This window comes from Oncorhynchus keta, chromosome 21, assembly GCF_023373465.1.
Source record: "Oncorhynchus keta strain PuntledgeMale-10-30-2019 chromosome 21, Oket_V2, whole genome shotgun sequence".
In the NCBI taxonomy this organism is placed as follows: Eukaryota; Metazoa; Chordata; class Actinopteri; order Salmoniformes; family Salmonidae; genus Oncorhynchus; species Oncorhynchus keta.
This window is the reverse complement of record NC_068441.1, coordinates 40,370,110-40,382,562: the sequence shown is the minus strand read 5'-3', so window position 1 is coordinate 40,382,562 and position 12,453 is coordinate 40,370,110. Positions and strand designations below refer to the sequence as shown.

Genomic DNA, 12,453 nt, shown 5'->3' with positions numbered 1-12,453 from the left:
GCGAGTATAAACACCATGGGACCACGCAGCCGCCATACCGTTCAGGAAGGAGACGCATTCTGTCTCCTAGAGATGAACGTACTTTGGTGCGAAAAGTGCAAATCAATCCCAGAACAACAACAAAGGACCTTGTGAAGATGCTGGAGGAAACAGGCACAAAAGTATCTGTATCCATAGTGAAACAATTCCTATATCGACATAACCTGAAAGGCTGCTCAGCAAGGAAGAAGCCACTGCTCCAAAACCGCCATAAAAAAGCCAGACTACGCTTTGCAACTGCACATTGGGACAAAGATCATACTTTTTGGAGAAATGTCCTCTGGTCTGATGAAAGAAAAATAGAACTGTTTGGCCATAATGACCATTGTTATGTTTGGAAGAAAAAGGGGGAAGAAGGAAAAAGCCAAAGAACACCATCCCAACCGTGAAGCACGGCATCATGTTGTGGGGGTGCTTTGCTGCAGGAAGGACTGGTGCACTTCACAAAATAGATGGAATCGTGAGGTAGGAAAATTATGTGGATATATTGAAGCAACATCTCAAGACATCATTCAGGAAGTTAAAGCTTGTTTGCAAATGGGTTGTCCAAATGGACAATGACCCCAAGCATTCTTCCAAAGTTGTGGCAAAATGGCTTAAGGACAACAAAGTCAAGGTATTGGAGTGGCCATCACAAAGCCCTGACCTCAATCCTATAGAGAATTTGTGGGCAGAACTTAAAAAGTGTGTGCGAGCAACTAGGCCTACAAACCTGACTCAGTTACACCAGCTCTGTCAGGAGGAATGGGCCAAAATTCACCCAGCTGATTGTGGGAAGCTTGTGGAAGGCTATCCCAAATGTTTGACCCAATTTAAACAATGTAAAGGCAATGCTAACAAATACTAATTGAGTGTATGTACACTTCTGACCCACTGGGAATGTGATGAAAGAAATAAAAGCTGAAATAAATCATTCTCTCTACTATTATTTTGACATATCACATTCTTAAAATAAAGTGGTGATCCTAACTGACCTAAGACATAATACCATTTTTACTAGGATTAATTGTCAGGAATTGTGAAAAACTGAGTTTAAATGTATTTGGCTAAGGTGTATGTAAACTTCCGACTTCCACTGTAGCTGTGCATTTAAATACAATTCAAGGCTTGTTGCTACAAGTACGGATGGCAGGTAGCCTAGCAGAAAATGGTGTTGGGCCAGGAACTGAAAGGTTGCTGGTTCAAATCCCCAAGCCGACCAGGTGGAAGATCTGTCACTGTTCCTTTGCGCAAGGTACTGAATGGTAATTGCTCCTGTAAGTCACTCTGGATAAGAGCGTCTGCTAAATGGCCAAAATGTAAATGTAAGTAGAAACAACCAATCAAACACTCCCATCTCTTCTATCTCAAGGCCATCAGATTGTTAAACAGCTCTCACTAACATTGAGTGGCTGCTGCCAACATACTGACTCATCTCTAGCCACTTTAATAATTAAAAATGGATGCAATAAATGCATCACTAGCCACTTTAAACAATGCCACTTTGTATAATGTTTACATACCCTACATTACTCATCTCATATGCATATACTGTACTCTATACCATCTACTGCATCTTGCCTATGCTGTTTGGTCATCGCTCATCAATATATTTGTATGTACATATTCTTATTCATTTCTTTATACTTGTGTGTATAAGGTAGTTGTGAAATTGTTAGATTATTTGTTAGATATTACTGCATGGTCGGAACTAGAAGCTCAAGCATTTCGCTACACTCGTGTTATCATCTGCTAACCATGTGTATGTGACAAATACCATTTGATTTGATTTGCTCCATTGCCATGGCGTTAGGCCTATCTGATGTGAGAGATTGGCCACCTGAGAGATTTTACAGGTAGCCTGTAATGATATGTATTTTAAAACTGTGTGTGCATATTGCGTGTGTGTGTGTTAGATGTGCACATATGTGTGTGTTATTGTGTGGTGCTAGTTGCATCTGCATCGTTCTTTTTGTGTGTGTGTGCGTGCGTTGTGTGTGGACCCCTGAGCTTAAGCAGTGATGCGTGACAACGCTTGAATTTGGGCTTTAGGTCAAGAGAGCCCCCGGTGGAATGTATTCTGTCTGACACATTGGTGGTGAGAGGAACATGACATGTACATATGGTCCTGTGTACTTTGTTACTGGAAGTACAGCTCACTAGTAGGACATGTTGTTCAGTGTAGCTTTGGATGTTGGTGTCAATACCTAACCCAAGTGCTTTGAGCTGTTACCCAGTGGGATGTGTGAATAATACAGGCTGTTTTAGCATATGTGTGGGATGTGACAGCGTGTGTTTAGTTACACCCTCACCAGTATGTGCGTCTATTTATAGTGCAGGACGTGTGTGTGTGTGTGTCTGTGTGTGTGTGTGTGTGTGTGTGTGTGTGTGTGTGTGTGTGTGTGTGTCTAGGCTGAGGCTGTGTGTGTGTAACGGTCTAGGCTGAGGCTGTAACGGTCTAGGCTGAGGCTGTAACGGTCTGGGCTACGGCTGTAATGGTCTAGGCTGCGGCTGTAACGGTCTAGGCTGAGGCTGTAACGGTCTGGGCTACGGCTGTAATGGTCTAGGCTGAGGCTGTAACGGTCTAGGCTGCGGCTGTAACGGTCTAGGCTGAGGCTGTAATGGTCTAGGCTGCGGCTGTAACGGTCTAGGCTGAGGCTGTAATGGTCTGGGCTACGGCTGTAACGGTCTAGGCTGCGGCTGTAGCGGTCTAGGCTGCGGCTGTAGCGGTCTAGGCTGCGGCTGTAGCGGTCTAGGCTGCGGCTGTAACGGTCTAGGCTGCGGCCGTAACGGTCTAGGCTGCGGCTGTAACGGTGGCTGTAATGGTCTAGGCTGCGGATGTAACGGTCTAGGCTGCGGCTGTAACGGTGGCTGTAATGGTCTAGGCTGCGGCTGTAACGGTCTAGGCTGTGGCTGTAACGGTGGCTGTAATGGTCTAGGCTGCGGCGGTAACGGTCTAGGCTGTGGCTGTAACGGTCTAGGCTGCGGCTTTAACGGTCTAAGCTGCGGCTGTAACGGTCTAAGCTGCGGCTGTAACGGTCAAGGCTGCGGCTATAACGGTCTAGGCTGCGGCTGTAACGGTCTAGGCTGCGGCTGTAACGGTCTAGGCTGCGGCTGTAACGGTCTAGGCTGCGGCTGTAACGGTCTAGGCTGCGGCTGTAACGGTCTAGGCTGCGGCTGTAACGGTCTAGGCTGCGGCTGTAACGGTCTAGGCTGCGGCTGTAACGGTCTAGGCTGCGGCTGTAACGGTCTAGGCTGCGGCTGTAGCGGTCTAGGCTGCGCACTCCTGTTTTTTTTTTTTTTTTTTTTTTTTACATCTTAGGCACATTTATAAATGATAGGCCTCTTCTTCAGTTTTACAGTTGAAATCTCCATGCAGCATCTGCATGCCAACCATTTGATCTCAGTCTCCCCTGCTTCTCCTTCACCAAAATCCAGACAGCTGAACCAGCTGCAAAATCTGGATCCCTACAAATCAGCTGGGCTAGACAATCTGGACTCTCTCTTCCTAAAAGTATCCGCCGCCATTGTCGCAAGCACTATTACTAGTCTGTACAACCTCTCTTTCGTATCCCCTCTTCAAAGTGGGAGACACTCTAGATCCAAACTGTTGCAGACATCTTGCCCTCCCTTTCTAAAGTCTTCAAATGCCAAGAGAACAAACAGATCACCGACCATCTTGATTCCCACTGTACCTTCTCTGCTATGCAATCCGGTTTCCGAGCTAGTCACGGGTGCACCTCAAGGTCAAGGTCCTAAACGATATCATAACCACCATCGATAAAAAACAGTACTGTGCAGCCGTCTTCATCGACCTGGCCAAGGGTTTCGACTCTGTCAATCACCACATTCTTATTGGCAGATTCGACAGCCTTGCTTTCTCAAATGATTGCCTCGCCTGGTTTACCAACTACTTCTCTGATAGAGTTCAGTGTGTCAAATTGGACGGCCTGTTGTCCGGACCTCTGGCAGTCTCTATGGGGGTGCCACAGGGTTCAATTCTTGGGCCGACTCTTTTATCAGTATATATCAACGATGTCGCTCTTGCTGCTGGTGATTCTCTGATCCACCTCTATGCAGACGACACCATTCTGTATACTTCTGGCCCTTCTTTGGACACTGTGGTAACAAACCTCAAAACGAACTTCAATGCCATATAACACTCATTCCGTGGCCTCCAACTTCTCTTAAATGAAAGTAAAACTAAATGCATGCTCTTCAACCGATCGCTGCCCGCACCTGCCCACCTGCCTAGCATCACATGAGAACATGTTCTTAACTGGCCTACCTGGTTAAATAAAGGTGAAATACATTTGTTTTATATATATATATCAGTTTCATGAGAATATGCATTTATATATATTTTTTTAATTAGGCTATGTAGCCTACATTGAGTGAATTATGTAGCCTACTTTGAGTGAATTATGTAGGCCTACAGTGAGTGAATGATGTAGCCTACAGTGAATGAATTATGTAGGCCTACAGTGAGTGAATGATGTAGCCTACAGTGAATGAATTATGTAGGCCTACAGTGAGTGAATTATGTAGCCTACAGTGAATGAATTATGTAGCCTACAGTGAATGAATTATGTAGCCTACAGTGAGTGAATTATGTAGCCTACAGTGAATAAATTATGTAGGCCTACAGTGAGTGAATGATGTAGCCTACAGTGAATGAATTATGTAGGCCTACAGTGAGTGAATGATGTAGCCTACAGTGAATGAATTATGTAGGCCTACAGTGAGTGAATTATGTAGGCCTACAGTGAGTGAATTATGTATCCTACAGTGAATGAATTATGTAGGCCTACAGTGAATGAATTATGTAGGCCTACAGTGAGTGAATTATCTAGGCCTACAGTGAGTGAATTATAGAGCAGATTTTAACAAACTGTAGCCTACCTCTGTTTTGCTTCTTTTTATTTTTCTTTGTGGCGTGTGCTGTTGTGTTCTCACATGCGGAAAACTATCTGACCGTTTGAACGCATAAGAAACGAGGTGGACTTTTTCTACAAAATGTAGAAAGTGTCAATGGGTCTGAATACATTCTGAAGGCACTGTATATAGTAATATATGTATACGTGTAAGTCTAATGTCTAGGTTCATGTTTTCGTAATGTGTCGGACCTCAGGAAGACTAGTTGTCGCCCTTGGCTTCGGCTAATCGAGATCCCCATGAAATCTAAATGCAAACAATGTCAGGTAAATCCTCAACACAAAATTGTGTTGAAATAAAAGGCATTTAACGTGATAGTGGTTAGAGCGTTGGACTAGTAACCGGAAGGTTGCAAGTTCAAACCCCCGAGCTGACAAGGTACAAAGCTGTCGTTCTGCCCCTGAACAGGCAGTTAACCCACTGTTCCTAGGCCGTCATTGAAAATAAGAATTTGTTCTTAACTGACTTGCCTGGTGAAATAAAGGTAAAATAAAAAAATAAGATAGTAATATGTAATATTACTTTTCATGCAAAGTAACATTGTAGCGCATTGATTTTGTTAAATATAACATGTCATATCCCAACACTGATCATACATGTATAAATGCATGAACGCACATAGAATTAATAAATTAATATGTGTGTGTGTGTTTGCACATAATGCATTGGTGAAGAGAGGTGTGTGTGTGTGTGTTTTTGTACATTATGTATTGGTGAAGAGAAGTGTGTGTATCTGCGTGCATGCCTTGTGTGTTTGAGAGGTGAGGGCAAGTGAAGGCCAATGGATGATGCCTAATGAGAAGACAGCTAATGAATAGAGAGGAGCGGAGGGCAAGAGGGTGACAGGACACATGCCTGCACACATGCACAGATGAATTGCAGGCTTGTCCCGAAACCATTCTGTCAGCAGTGTCGGAGCTCAGAAGAGATGGTGCTAGCTACCCCCTTCTCCTTTTCTCTCCTCCTCTCGCCTCTCCTTTTCTCAAATTGTCTCTGCTCTCTCTCCTTTTCTCTATCATCTGGGGTCAGTGCCTGCAGACAGCAGCTGTCAATTAAAGGGTCGAATCGGGGTTATCCTAGGGGCGGTGTGCGTGTGCGTCTCTGTGATCGGCTACTCTGCCTCCGAACCCGACTAGAGGCTCTACATCAGCGTGTGCATCTCTGTGATCGGCTACTCTGCCTCCGAACCCAACTAGAGGCTCTACATCAGTGTGTGCGTCTCTGTGATCGCCTACTCTGCCTCCGAACCCGACTAGAGGCTCTACATCAGTGTGTGCGTATTTGTGATCGCCTACTCTGCCTCCGAACCCGACTAGAGGCTCTACATCAGTGTGTGCGTCTCTGTGATCGGCTACTCTGTCTCCGAACCCAACTAGAGGCTCTACATCAGTGTGTGCGTCTCTGTGATCGCCTACTCTGCCTCCGAACCCGACTAGAGGCTCTACATCAGTGTGTGTGTCTCTGTGATCGGCTACTCTGCCTCCGAACCCGACTAGAGGCTCTACATCAGTGTGTGCGTCTCTGTGATCGCCTACTCTGCCTCCGAACCCGACTAGAGGCTCTACATCAGTGTGTGCGTATTTGTGATCGGCTACTCTGCCTCCGAACCCGACTAGAGGCTCTACATCAGTGTGTGCGTCTCTGTGATCGGCTACTCTGCCTCCGAACCCGACTAGAGGCTCTACATCAGTGTGTGCGTATTTGTGATCGGCTACTCTGCCTCCGAACCCGACTAGAGGCTCTACATCAGTGTGTGCGTCTCTGTGATCGGCTACTCTGTCTCCGAACCCGACTAGAGGCTCTACATCAGTGTGTGCGTATTTGTGATCGGCTACTCTGCCTCCGAACCCGACTAGAGGCTCTACATCAGTGTGTGCGTATTTGTGATCGGCTACTCTGCCTCCGAACCCGACTAGAGGCTCTACATCAGTGTGTGCGTCTCTGTGATCGGCTACTCTGTCTCCGAACCCGACTAGAGGCTCTACATCAGTGTGTGCGTATTTGTGATCGGCTACTCTGCCTCCGAACCCAACTAGAGGCTCTACATCAGTGTGTGCGTCTCTGTGATCGGCTACTCTGTCTCCGAACCCGACTAGAGGCTCTACATCAGTGTGTGCGTATTTGTGATCGGCTACTCTGCCTCCGAACCCAACTAGAGGCTCTACATCAGTGTGTGCGTCTCTGTGATCGGCTACTCTGTCTCCGAACCCGACTAGAGGCTCTACATCAGTGTGTGCGTATTTGTGATCGGCTACTCTGCCTCCGAACCCAACTAGAGGCTCTACATCAGTGTGTGCGTCTCTGTGATCGGCTACTCTGCCTCCGAACCCAACTAGAGGCTCTACATCAGTGTGTGCGTCTCTGTGATCGGCTACTCTGTCTCCGAACCCGACTAGAGGCTCTACATCAGTGTGTGCGTCTCTGTGATCGCCTACTCTGCCTCCGAACCCAACTAGAGGCTCTACATCAGTGTGTGCGTCTCTGTGATCGCCTACTCTGCCTCCGAACCCGACTAGAGGCTCTACATCAGTGTGTGCGTCTCTGTGATCGGCTACTCTGTCTCCGAACCCGACTAGAGGCTCTACATCAGTGTGTGCGTATTTGTGATCGGCTACTCTGCCTCCGAACCCAACTAGAGGCTCTACATCAGTGTGTGCGTCTCTGTGATCGGCTACTCTGTCTCCGAACCCGACTAGAGGCTCTACATCAGTGTGTGCGTCTCTGTGATCGCCTACTCTGCCTCCGAACCCGACTAGAGGCTCTACATCAGTGTGTGCGTATTTGTGATCGCCTACTCTGCCTCCGAACCCGACTAGAGGCTCTACATCAGTGTGTGCGTCTCTGTGATCGGCTACTCTGTCTCCGAACCCGACTAGAGGCTCTACATCAGTGTGTGCGTATTTGTGATCGGCTACTCTGTCTCCGAACCCGACTAGAGGCTCTACATCAGTGTGTGCGTCTCTGTGATCGCCTACTCTGCCTCCGAACCCGACTAGAGGCTCTACATCAGTGTGTGCGTATTTGTGATCGCCTACTCTGCCTCCGAACCCAACTAGAGGCTCTACATCAGTGTGTTTGTGCGTGTGTGTATGCTTTTGGTCATAACAATATATCTATAACCTACAATATATCTATACCCTGTAAGATAATATGACAATATTACCCCTATGAGTGTGTGTGCGTATTTAGCTACATATTGTGAAGTACCTATATAAAATGTGCCGGTGAATCAATGCATACCTCTACTTGGTGTGTACATGTGGGTTTCTCTGTATAGACAGACATGCTTTCTGCCATATGAAGGACCATATTTCACTGAGTGGTGGTGTTGGGTGTCTAATCCATCTCCGTCTCAAACCAATCACAGACCCTTTGGCTCTGTGCCAGCTAGGAAGTTCTGTATGGAACCAACTGAAGGCTGTTTCCTAGAGGTTTAACAGAGAGAGTGTGTAGAGGTAGGACTGAGCTCAGTTCTGGTGACTTTTTAAAAGGATATTCCACTCCAAACGGAATGAAAAAAATAAAAATGAACCAAAAAACATATTGGTATAATTATTTTAACATATTGGACCAGGCATATAGCCTTCTGTAGCACAGTTGGTAGAGCATGGCGCTTGTAACGGCAGGGTAGTGGGTTCGATTCCCGGGACCACCCATACGTAGAATGTATGCACACATGACTGTAAGTCGCTTTGGATAAAAGCGTCTGCTAAATGGCATATATTATTATTATTATTGCATGGTCCATATTATCAGTATGCTATTAGCAATAAGCATTATAGAAAGACTGAAGCATGGGGTTACCTATCTGCATTTACCCTACTGGGTTGGCTAATAATTAGTGGAGTCCTGCATTAGGTCGGATTCCCACGGTTCCCCACAGCTGAGCCGCAAAAGAAATCAGCTGGCGGGTGGAATGAAAACATCCTTTCAAACCGCGGGTCGGCTTGCTCTTCAGAAAAATTACACTGCGGGTCGGAAACCTTTTAAATCAAGATAAAACACTTTTTACCCAAGACCCAGAAGCTGTTTTGTTGTGAATTCCATTCTGTGAGCGGCTCATTTTACGTTATTTGAAAACAAAATAATCGGCAAAATATTTAAGGGGCATTGCACTAATAATGGTGCTGACTAGGAACATGTTCCCGCTGTTCGTAACTAAAACAATGTAACTAATAATGGCACTGAATAGGGAGACTTTCCTGCTGTTGTTAGTGCCAGTCTGCACGTTCAAACTAAAACAATGTAACTAATAATGGCACTGAATAGCGAGACTTTCCTGCTGTTGTTAGTGCCAGTCTACACGTTCAAACTAAAACAATGTAACTAATAATGGTACTGAATAGGGAGACTTTCCTGCTGTTGTTAGTGCCAGTCTGCACGTTCAAACTAAAACAATGTAACTAATAATGGCATCTTTATGGTTTTATTAATAAAATAATGATTAAAAATACACTTTCATGGGAGTAAATATCACCGAATTACAGAAATATATGTAATTATTGGCGGAGAGTCATGTCATATTCTTCGATGTACTGTAGGCCTGTAAATGTGAATTGAATGTAGGAGAATATAACACAATATCAAATCAAATCAAATAGATTTATATAGCCCTTCGTACATCAGCTAATATCTCAAAGTGCTGTACAGAAACCCAGCCTAAAACACCAAACAGCAAGCAATGCAGGTGTAGAAGCACGGTGGCTAGGAAAGACTCCCTAGAAAAGCCCAAACCTCGGAAGAAAAAACCTAGAGAGGAACCAGGCTATGAGGGGTGGCCAGTCCTCTTCTGGCTGTGCGGAATTCACGACACAAGCGGTTCACAAAATGTTTTGTGTTAAACAAAAGATAATTAATTGTGTAACAATGAGCATTGTGATTGCAAACAGACAAAGATCGTCAAAGGTAAACTAATAATTTTAATGCAGTATGTGATTTTGTTACGCCTGTGCTGGTTTAATTTTTGTATTTTTTATGGGGCTCTATACTCAGATAATCGCATCGTATTCTTTCACAGTAAATCCTTTTTTAAATTTGACAACGCAGTTGGATTAGCAAGTTTCTAGGCTTTTGATACATGTGAGACATTTGTATTTTCATGAATGTTTAATATGACTATTTATGTAGCGATCACCGTATGTTGTGGAATTTCAGCCCGCTACCGGGTTCCGTGCTCAGAGAGGTTAAACAAAGCGATTATTATTAATAAATTAATTTGGAATGAGATATTCTCACAGATCGTAATGGAAAATTCCCCTTCGATATTAATTTAGAATCCTCCAATCCTCTAAATGTAATTATTGTCACGTCATTGAAAAAAATATTTTAAAATATACTGTAGGCCCACCATAGGCGAAATGAGTATTGGTTACACTACATTTAGGGTGTGGAAATGTTATGCCCCTTAGATATTAATTTAGAATCCTCTTATGCTGTAGCCTACTCTCGACCATCATGTTGTACAGTGCAATATTTTCCATTCCATCCTTACGGAAACCCTGAGGGTTTCGTTTTTCTCGGAATAGAAACACCATAATATTAATCAAATGAATTAAGCCACATTTCTAAAAATCAATCCCATGTATTATGTTATTACAAAACAGGTTTTAAATTCTCTAGTAATGCCAATATGGGAGACTATCAAATGCGTCTCAAAGATGCCCTCTGGTGGTCAAACTAGCACTAACTGCATTAACATAAATAATGGCTGACAATTAAATAACGTGCCATAGAATTCTGCAGCAGCCCACAAGGTGTGCTGTGGTTTGACACAACTTTTAAAGGAGGAACCACTGTAGGCCCAACACTGCTAATTGCTGTTTATTGTCTATGCATAGTCACTTTACCCCTACATACATGTACATATTACCTTGATTAACCTGTACCGCCGCACAGTGACTTGGTACTGGTCCCCCCTGTGTATATAGCCATTTTATTGTTACTTTTTAAACTTTATTTTATTTAGTAAATATTTTCATAATTCTTATTTTTCTTACCTGCATTGGTTAAGTAAGCATTTCACTGTAAGGTTGTTTTTGATGTGTATGCACAAAAAGCTTATTTCTGTCAAAGTTGGTGCACAAATTTGTTTACATTCCTGTTAGTGAGCATTTCTCCTTTGCCAAGATAATCCATCCACCTGACAAATGTGGCATATCAAGAAGCTGATTAAACAGCATAGTCATTACACAGGTGCACCTTGTGCTAGTGACAATAAAAGGCCACTCTAAAATGTGCAGTTTTGTTACACACCTCAATGACACAGATGTTTCAAGTTTTGAGGGAGTGTGTAATTGGCATGCTGACTGCAGGAATGTCCACCAGAGTTGTTGGCAGAACATTTTATGTTAATTTATATACCATAAGCTGCCACTAGTGTCGTTTTAGAGAATTTGGCAGTGTGTCCAACTGGCCACAACCACAGACCACGTGTAACCACACCAGCCCAGGACCTCCACATCCGGCTTCTTCACCACAGACCACGTGTAACCACACCAGCCCAGGACCTCCACATCCGGCTTCTTCACCACAGACCACGTGTAACCACACCAGCCCAGGACCTCCACATCCGGCTTCTTCACCACAGACCACGTGTAACCACACCAGCCCAGAACCTCTACATCCGGCTTCTTCACCACAGACCACGTGTAACCACACCAGCCCAGGACCTCCACATCCAGCTTCTTCACCACAGACCACGTGTAACCACACCAGCCCAGGACCTCCACATCCGGCTTCTTCACCACAGACCACGTGTAACCACACCAGCCCAGAACCTCCACATCCGGCTTCTTCACCACAGACCACGTGTAACCACACCAGCCCAGGACCTCCACATCCGGCTTCTTCACCACAGACCACGTGTAACCACACCAGCCCAGGACCTCCACATCCGGCTTCTTCACCACAGACCACGTGTAACCACACCAGCCCAGGACCTCCACATCCGGCTTCTTCACCACAGACCACGTGTAACCACACCAGCCCAGGACCTCCACATCCGGCTTCTTCACCACAGACCACGTTCTTCACCACAGACCACGTAACCACACCAGCCCAGGACCTCCACATCCGGCTTCTTCACCACAGACCACGTGTAACCACACCAGCCCAGGACCTCCACATCCGGCTTCTTCACCACAGACCACGTGTAACCACACCAGCCCAGGACCTCCACATCCGGCTTCTTCACCACAGACCACGTGTAACCACACCAGCCCAGAACCTCCACATCCGGCTTCTTCACCACAGACCACGTGTAACCACACCAGCCCAGAACCTCTACATCCACACCAGCCCAGGACTTCTTCACCACAGACCACGTGTAACCACACCAGCCCAGGACCTCCACATCCGGCTTCTTCACCACAGACCACGTGTAACCACACCAGCCCAGGACCACGTGTAACCACATCCGGACTTCTTCCACCACAGACCACGTGTAACCACACCAGCCCAGGACCTCCACATCCGGCTTTTTCACCACAGACCACGTGTAAC

General features: G+C 45.5%; 1 protein-coding gene across 5 annotated transcripts in view; it reads left to right on the top strand.

The window, feature by feature from the left end:
- Nucleotides 1-12,453, top strand: part of LOC118399705 (plexin-A1-like) — a 365,392-nt gene that overhangs the window by 87,472 nt on the left and 265,467 nt on the right. The gene's annotated exons all lie outside the window — the stretch shown is intronic.